Source organism: Pyrus communis, chromosome 15 (assembly GCF_963583255.1).
Source record: "Pyrus communis chromosome 15, drPyrComm1.1, whole genome shotgun sequence".
NCBI lineage: Eukaryota > Viridiplantae > Streptophyta > Magnoliopsida > Rosales > Rosaceae > Pyrus > Pyrus communis.
Genome location: NC_084817.1, coordinates 16642127 through 16652357, shown reverse-complemented (window position 1 = coordinate 16652357; position 10231 = coordinate 16642127).

The window sequence follows — 10231 nt, the reverse complement described above, 5'->3', positions numbered from 1 at the left end:
TCACACAAAACATAAGTAAACACAGAAAAAACAACTAAACATACTAAACATGGCAGAATGTAATTAACAAAGAGAAGAGTTTAGGGACGCAAATCTGGTTATGGAGTGTAAATTCCCTCTTCTCCTTGGTGATTGCATTGAGGCATTGATCTTGGTGATTCCACAGGCATACTCTTGAACTGGGCTGCATGATTCTTTTGGTCTCCTCCACTTGTTGATTTTCCTTTGTGCTACTGGGTTGGAGGATTTTTTTGGTCTTCCCCGAAGGTCTGAGCTTACCCCTTTGGTCTGTTTCTTTGTTCAATCTTTCCAATTCGTATTGAAAAGGGTTGGAGGATAACTCAGCCTATGTTTGTCTCCACATGCTTCAATGTATCATTTTCACTTGCCTTACTCGCTCCCCTTTGCAGAAGTGGTCCCTTCTCTGGAAGTGTATCAACCGTTGAAGATGACTACTCGAGAGCAACGCTAGGTAAGCAATCAGGAATAGATTCCAGGCAGTTGGCTCCAGATCGGAAGACTGACTCCAAGTGCCGGCTGATTGCTTTTTTTACTTTGCCATGCGAGTAAGAACAAGGACAAAGAAAAAGACAGGGAAAGAGCATGATATGAGATACTTTTGCTTTTGACCTTGATGATATGAGATACCTTTGCTTTTGAAGAAGCGGTGAATGAATCAGCACATGTATTTGTTGTGCTGTTTCCTCCTGGGTCATCTGTACTCCAGGCATCTGGTATCATCTTTGGAGAAGAAGAGGAATTTGAGTATTTCGAAAGGCTTTGCTGGGAGTGCGCCCTCAGAGTTGAGGGAGGGTTGGGCATTTTCTTCAGGTCTGCCTTGCCATAAAAGATGAAGGTCGACATATATAGAGATAATATCAAGTGGTGGTACTGTTCTTTTACCCTTGTCGACAAACGTCTCTTCGATCCCGCAAATCCGGCTTTTTGAAATAGTGGCGCCTCTTCGATCTTTGAAGACGCCTCTTCGATTTCTGAGCAGGCGCCCCTTCGCTTTCTGAACGACGCCTCTTCGATTTCTGAGCGGACGCCCCTTCGATTTCTGAACGACGCCCCTTCTCTTTCTGAACGACACGTGGTAGTGCAGATGCGGCTTCTTTTGACAAAGCTGCACGCGTTTTCTGAAAAGCAGAGAAAGCGTCGTCGAACTTTGCGCTTGTCGGCTAAAGACGTGTAGTTGCGATGATGGCCTCCACGTGTTTTCAGCTTTGTCAGAAATCTTTTGACAAAGTTGAACGCGTCTTCTGAAAAGCCGAGAAAGCGTCGCCAAAATTACGCCGGAAATTCCGGCTTTTTGAATCGGTGGACGTGTCGCCTTGGCTTTTTTATTGAGCTATCGATCACCACAACAAACACACTCTGAAGATTTCCCATTCTTGAAAATCGACTCCGGCCCTTTGAACACTTTTGAACACTTTTGAAAAATGGCAAACTCATCGAACCTTAGCTTGGAATTGAGCCTTAGCAGTGATACGGGCGCGCCGCGTCAAGGTAACGTATGGCGCCCTTCTTTCTTATCTTCTAACGGTCTTCTTACAGGTGAAGACTCCGTGATGCAGGACGCCACAACAGCTACAATAGTAGCTAGGAACCTCCTCACTCCAAAAGATAGTAGGCTGCTGTCAGGACGGTCCGATGAGTTGGCCGTTCAAGAGTCCCTCGCACTTAGTGTTCAGTGTGCGAGTTCTGTGTCCAACATGGGCCAACGCCTGCTTGCCCGCTCCCGTCAGGTGGAATCATTGATGGCAGAAGTGGAAAGTCTTAAGCAAGAGATCCAGCAGCTTAAGTACGAGAATAGAAGTTTGCACGTGCTTGCCAACAACTATTCGACGGGCATGAAGAGGAAGCTTGATGAGCTGCAAGAGTCTGAAGGTCGGATTCACAGTGACCGTCAAAGGTTTTCGTCTTTCCTCCAGAGGCACCTTTTTCCTGGCTCATCCAGCGCTTGGCCAAGTATTGAGGCCTGGAATGCTCTAGCTCCGATGCCTCCCGCTCCGATGCCTTCCGCTTCAAAGCCTTCCGCTTCGATGCCTTCCGCTACTATGCCTCCCGCTTCTATGCCTTCCGCTTCCACGCCTCGTAGTGGGGCTTCACGTAAACAACCTTTGTGAAGCTCCATCTTTCTCCATGTTTAATAAATAAATTTTTTTTTTTTTTTTTTTTTTTTTTTTTTTTTAACGTAAATAAAATCAAACGGCATGGAATTGGTCCTTGAATGGAAGGTGATACTTGAAGTGAACCGGCATTGGTTTGAATTCTAGTGTAGGTGCCTGATTAAAAAAAAACAGCAAGTTAGTATAAAATGTAATGGAATTTGGAAAAAAAAACTTACTTGTTTTGTCCGATAAGAACTCAATGACAAACACCACTCCTTTGAAAGTTTCAGGGATATTGGACTTGGCCAGATTGCAAGTGATGGTTATGACTTGTCCAATGTCATCAAATTTAACTTCTTTGGATTTTGTGGTTTCAAGAACGTCCTCTTTGATGAATTCATGACATTCCCTACTTTGCACCTTTGGAAGGGCTTCCAAGATGTCTTTTTCACTTTCTTCTTCCTTGGAATTCATGAACCTGCAAGGAATAGGGATATTTGTTGGAATGGGGTTAGAACTAATTGGAACAACCTTACTTGAATTAGATGGCGTAGGAGCAATAAGTGCTTCTGACAAAGGTGCTTCAAATCCTCCCTTCGGATTTACAATGGTTGAACTAGGGAGTTTGCCTTGGTCGCAAAATTGTCCTACGAACTCCGCTATCTGCCCAATTTGTTTTTCCAAGTGGTCCAACCTTTTGTCTTCTTGTCGAGCCTCATTGTCTTGATTTTGTGAGCCCTGCACCAAACAAATTAATTCGTTAAGCTTTTGATTATAATCTATTGACGAACTTAAATTTGGTTGGGCATATTGAATATGAGGTTGTGGTGGGTGTATAGGTCTTGAATAGAACTCCTCATATGGCTGCCAATATCCTTCTTCTTTAACATGTTGAGGTTCCCACCACATAGAGTTTGAATGATCACTCCAATCTGAACTGTAAGTATTGGAAAACACGTTATTCCTTGATTGAAGATCAAATATATCAACACTTTGCATTTGAGACCTTTCCATGAGCTGTGACAAAAGAGAAGCATTATCAAGTGCCATGTTGTTCTTCTCTAGTATTTGAATTCAACAAACAAAACAAAAATCAAAAACTAAAACTAAAATACATAACAGAAACAAACAATCCAAGAGATTAGCAAATTTGCTAATCCCCGGCAACGGCGCCAAAATTTGATGCGTGATTTATACGCACACAAATTAAACCCTCTTTTCGTCAAATTGTAGTATATGTATAAGTAGGGATCGTTCTAGACCGGGGATTAGGAGGGATTGTTAACCACTTGGATTTGACTCAAAAACGTAAAATAACAATATGAAACACTATACTAGACTCAAAGAATGCAAAACTAAACTTTAAAACACTAAGACAAACCAAAAGACTCAAAACAACACAAACACACTCAAATCTGCCTAAAAACCACTTTCTGGGCAGATTTGAGCACAAACACAAATTTGGACGAAATTAAGTAATAACTTGACTCAAGAACGTAAAAACACAATATAAAACACTAAACTAACTCAAAGAATGTAAAACTAAACACTTAAAACATTAAAACAAACCAAAAGACTCAAACATCACCCAAAACACTCAAAACAGCCTTAAAATCACTTTCTGGGCAGTTTTGAGCACTTTGGTGAATTTGGACGAATTTTGGGAAATAAATTGAATCAAAACACTTTAAAACATAAACTAAACAAAGTCTAAACACTAAAGAACAAGAAAGTAAAGGGGGGGGGGTTAGGTTTTGACGAATTTAAACTAAAAGAACAGATTGTAAGTAAAAGCAAAATGTAAATGTGAATGTGTGATAGAATTGAATGGAATGAAGGCTAGCTAAGGGGTTCATCTCCATACATGTTATACTTGCATAATAAAATGATTTCCAATTGCATTTCAATAAACTATGATACTCAACACCCCAAGTTAACCGTGATGCACTAATTAACCTTCAAATCTTCCTAACGTTATTGAATTGGATGATGCATGCGACAATTCAAAACATTCCCCACAAGTCCTCAACATGAATGCATAGAAGAGGTACAAGCAAGAATCATTACGCTCTATGAAAATTATAAGTGTTGACGAGGCATTCGTTACTATGATTGCATGAAACTTATGCCAAGAATTTGTTTAACGCGATTGTTTATAAGCAACCTCCACTACTTGTGAATATAAGTTCGTAACTATTAGGTGAAACTCACTTATATTCTAGCGTCATATTCATGCATGAAAATTAAGCGCGCATTCTCAATAAACATACATAAATAAGTTATCAATCAAACGGTTAAACAAATTGAATCCACAACTTATGAAACGCAATTAGAAGTAATCAAATCAAAATGCAAGCATAAACATATATTTCGAATTCCCCCCTAGCCAAGGGGGGTTTAGTTGAATTTAAACATTGAAATCAAAGAAACACCTAAACATTCCAACAACTCAAACTTGAATTGTATGAACGTTTAGGCACTCTTCTCTTCCTCTTCGTTGTAGCACAAGGTCTAAGGATAGTTTGATGGTGTGAATGGTTTGGGGAGTGGTTGGAGTGGCTGCAATGGAGGAGAAAAGTGTTTTGGTGGCTGCAATGAGGGTGTGGAGAGGTTTTGACGAATTTCTGGAATATGGAAGAGTGTATGAGAATGAATGAGTGTGAATGCTTATTTATAGGTGAAATGGGGGGAACATGACAGCTAGGAGGGAATGTGGCTGCATGTTTGAATGATTAAAGGATGCATGTGGGTTGGAAATGCATGTGCAATGAATATGTGGCTGCATGTGCAAGGGGACAATCTGAAAATGCATGTGAAAGCATGTGTTGGCTGCAATGATGAAATGGATGGGAGTGCATGTGGCTTAATTAATTAAAGGGAGTGCATGTGCAATGTTTTAAAGGATGGAATGCATGTGAATATGATGGAAATCTGATATGGTGATGGGAGATGCATGTGGCTGATTTATGCATGTGAATGCATGTGGCTGCAATGGATTAGGAATCCTTCAATTTCGTCCATTCCTTTTGCTCCAAACATAAGCTATCCATTCCAAGTCCAATTTTGCTCCAAAATGCTCCAAAATGCATCTTTTTGCTTCCTTAGCCATATGAACCTAAAAACACACGAAAATGGCTTAAACGACTAAAACAACTATGAATTAACAATATAAATGCACGAAAACAAGCTAAGTAAGTCGCCTAAATATGCTTCTATCAATATGCATTCATAAAATGGTTTGCATCACCCTCGGATGTTGCCCATCACATGGCCATCCCATTGTCCTTCGGACAATGGGTTCGGGGCGTGTCATCATATGTGGTTGAATCACGCGATAAAAGTCATCATCCGCATGAGGTGCCCATGATAGCCTCTAAATGAAAGAATATCTCCACTTAAGGTGAAAGAGAGGCGATGATAGCAGAGCTTTCAGTAAATGTGTTTTTTTAATTAATATTTTTAATACTTTTACTTATTAGATAATTACTTATTTAATTAGTGTATTTTTATAACTAACACTTTTTTTGTTTTTTTGTCTATTTCAGAACAACTTCGAGATCAACTTGGAACAGCTCGGTATGTCCGACTAAATAACTTGGCTGTGAAATCAGTTCCTTAGGGAGTGGAAGTACGAGTTCCACAGGTACTACAGGACTTTAGAATTGATGATGAAGCTCTGACCCATCCGCCCTATGAGTTCCACAGGTATGGGTTTTTCAAAATTTATAATTTCTAGAGATGGACATCTTCCAGGATGAAGTAGTTGGACGAATGATACACCGAATTTTTTTTTTTTTTTCAATTTTAATATAATTGTACGAATATTTTGGTTTTAGTAATAAAATAATTTTTTTTAATATTGTAATATCTTGTCAGATTAATATAATAAAAATTAATTAATTAACATTATACATAATTTAATATAAATTATATATATATATTTATATATATATATATATATATATATTAAATATTGAAGAACATTTTTTTTTTAAATAAATTTATTTTTCAATTTTAATATAATTGTATGAACATTTTGATTTAATTAATAAAATAAATATTTATTATATGGTGATATCTTGTGAGATTAATATAATAAAATTGAATTAATTAACATTATGCATAATTTAAAGCTGGTCCGACGAAACATTCTTCGGATTAAATAAAAAATATATATTTTTTTTCATAAATTTAAACTTTGCCCAATGAAATATTTGGGTCGGGCATGCGGTGTTCATCCAGAAAAGTTGGTCAACGCAGTTTTGCTTGACGAGATTGTTGTTGGAATTGTTGTTGGGCAAAGTGATATTGGTTGACGGTTTCTAATTTTCGTTGGGCAAAACCTTACGCAACGAGTTTTATGCGAAAAACTTTACCCGACGAAGCGGTTTGTTGGGCGAAATCTAAGGTGACAAAATGTGTGTTTACGCGACAAAAAAAGTTTGTTTGGAAAAAGTATTTTTGTGTAGTGGATGGTGTTATATCCACATGGCCCCTTTTAACTCCCACGCACGTCCTGTTAAATTTTATCATTTGTCTTTTCAATTCATTTGATCCGATGACTGAAATTTGAGAAGAGTGTGACACACCCCGACCTAGATCAGGGCGTGCTGGCCGTCATGCGGAAGTGACGTAGCCACGTGCACAGTGCGGAAGCTAATAAAATAGTAATACAAATAGTGCGAATAAATAAAAACTAGCAACATAAGGTGATAAAACAAGTGCTAGCGTAAGTGAGACGCTAAGTTCAGAGCAATAAGTCTACAGCAGTCCAAAAGAAAAATGATTCGACAACAGTACACCCGAAGGTGACCCTACGCTGGTGATCGTCTGTCAGAAATGCCGGGAAAGCCCTCTGGGAAACCACCGAACCTGCTAGACAACTAGAACCTGGAGGGGCGCAAAACAAAAGCGTGAGTGGGCAAAACAAAGCTTTTCTAAAACCATTTAGTAAAATACATTCTAACCCCTCGCCGTAAAACCTGTATACTTCCCAGAAAATAAACATATATACGTATGTATAGATATGCCAATCATGCTCAAGAATATGCCATGTCGAAATCTCAGAATGAACTGCAAGTGCTCAGGTATAAATCATAACAATAACATATAATCTGGTAGCCAGAGTCACCTAATGTGACCTATACGGCTGCATGTAGAGCTCAAATCTCAAACTCAATAACTGAACCTGCCCACGAGTCGGAACCACCTAAAGTGGTCTGTACGACAGGCCTGGGTGTCATACATATAAACGCTCTAGTGCTACGATCACGTGAAGGCTGTGCGAATAATCACGGGTCACCTACGAGTCGGAACCACCTAATGTGGTCTGTACGACAGTACTGTGCACCTAACTTGGATCCAAGCTGAGCGTGTGGTGCGGGAAGTGAACATCACGTGAAGGACTGTGCCCTACACTGGGCGGGAGCACTAACACCGGGGGTGCAGGTTATGAGCTCTCTAAGCATCTCAAACCACTACTGAAATATAAACATGAATAACACTTACCTGGCACTTACCTGTGCGTCCACAGCACCCAATATGCATATGTATATATATGCAACTAATAATGTACTAACAATGCACAACCAACGATAATATAATGCATGGCATATGGCAAACAATAATTCAAATCAATTTCTGGGAAAATATAAGTATATAGGTATATACGGAAAACCAAAAGCCCACTCACTGGTATGTGGAAGGGTCGTAGCCCCCCTGCCTCGAGTGACCACGCTCGTCCTCGGGATACGTATCACCTATATGCGAAACAACTACAAAAACGTTAATTTTAAAGCACATAACCAACTTCTCGTAATAACTTCTCATACATTGCTCAAATTGGACAAATGAATATACCAACGTGCTCTACACAACCTCAGGAACACACCCAAATTTTTAGAAATTTTTTTCACCACCGCATGCGCCGGCCACGCGCAGGCACGTGCCTGGCACGCTGACGGCGTCAACTGACGCCGTAGGAAATATTCCATTAGTTATAACGGATTCCGTTAACGGCGTCAGGAATATTCCGTCTCCTTCTCCGGCGAGCCTCCGGCACCGTCGCCGGCGCCGGAAAATCGCGAAAACTTTAAACTTCGATATCTCGCCCGTTTTTCATCTAAATTTCATAATTTTTGCACCAAAATGAAGCCTAGGACTAGGGGAACACAACCATACAACTTTTAAGGGTTAAAAACCATGGAATCACAGGGAAAGAGACAGAGGGGTAGGGAGAGTGAGAGTGTGAGTGTGTGGCCCAACACATGCCAACACCACACAAAACAACCAATAAACGTAAAAGAAGCGAACTAGGGGCAAAGTAGTCTTTTCACACGTACGTTTTTGATATTTTCGGGACGGGCTGTCACAGAGTGTGTGGAACATAAAAATAAGTGTGTGGATAGCACCACTCTGTATTTATAGTAACAAGTATAGGAATACATTTCTATCAAATTTGCCATATTCAAGAGATTCAAACCTAAGACCTCTTATCTATAAGTGAAGAGGAATACAACTAAGATGTATATTAAGTGACTACTTAAGATTATAAGTTAAAGATAATATATAATTTGTGTCGGGACTACTCTTGCGTAATAAAAAAAGTGATACCCCAGATGGAATTCCCATCGTCACCCAACCATATGTTTCTCTGACCTAGCTAGAAGACCCCCATGGGGTGGTGAAGCCCTTAGTGTTATATAACCCACTCACAGAGACATTCTCCGTGTAAAATTAGTAATTCAAAGTGAAAGAAAATGAACTTAGTGGGTCAGACAATAAAGATTTGAGCAATTAAGACTAATTAACAAAAACACATCTCTCTCTATCTATCTCTGGATCTCTCTTTTGTTTTGGATTGATACAATTCAAATCCATCGCATTCTCATAAAAAAGGTTTGAAGTAAGTTGAGCTTGAGCCGGTCGAGCCGGCAAGAGTGACGTGACAAGGATGCTGATGTGGTGATTTTGCATGGTAGTCAAACAATCAGAGGAAGCTTTTGAACCCTTTGCAACAACTGAATCGTAAGTGCCACAAACAAAGGTTGTGTTTTTATGGAGCTTTTGTCCAAAAGCTCTTTTCGCAACGGAGCTTTCAGTTTGATGATTTCTACGCCACTACAATTGGTCGCTCTCCTGCGTTACACTTCCGGGATTGCTTGTTCCATTTGCTGTGGTGGACTTCTCTTCCTCATATTTCCACTTCTTTCCACTATACTTTTCTTATTTTTAACGCTTCCCCAACTTCGGTCACTTAGTTCTACGGTTTAAGAATATTTCTTTCATTAGTAATTACTGTAATTCTCACAATGCAAAAACAAGCGAGTTGTGGTGTGTGTATGTGTGTATCAATCGGTTTAAATTTACAAAATCTCTTTCAATTCAATAATGAAAAGAGAAACAACTAAAGTAAGGGTTAATTTATGCAAATAATTATTTTAATGTTTCACACATAAATTCTTGATAACATCATACATTTAAAGAAAAACACTTCAAATTCAATATTTTATAAAAATCTCAACTTACTTTATAACATCAAGAACTTTCACAACTAAAAATGAATTAGAGTATGATAATTGGAAAAACGAATAGTTTTTTTTTTCTTTGAACTCATGATTTATGGTGTGTTTTTAATTTCTTTATAAAACCTAAAATTATTTAGTTTCTTTTAATTTCCTAATGATATATGTGTGTTATACCCATATATAGAAGGTGAAAGGCAAATTCGATGAAACATTTATAATGCCAAAACTACCCTCTCTTCTTCCAAATTTTAAAAAGTAAAAAAAATTAATTAAATAAGTGCAAAAGAGAAATAATTTTCAAATAAAAATTTAAAAAAAAAAACCCTAACGTGAAGAAGTTAGTGACATTTTTTTATGAATTAGCAAAAAAGTTAAAATCCAATATAAAATAAATAAAATACAAAAAAGTATATTTTCACACGCGTTAATGGGTGACAAAATGAGATTAGCCTACCACTCTTTCTTTGTACTCGTGATTCACAATGAGAAGGAATATATGAAAAAATTGATCGAGAGGTTTTCGCATGGAAAAAATGCGGAGTATTTTACGCTTTTTTTCTTTCTTTGTTTACTTAAGTGCTGCATTATGTT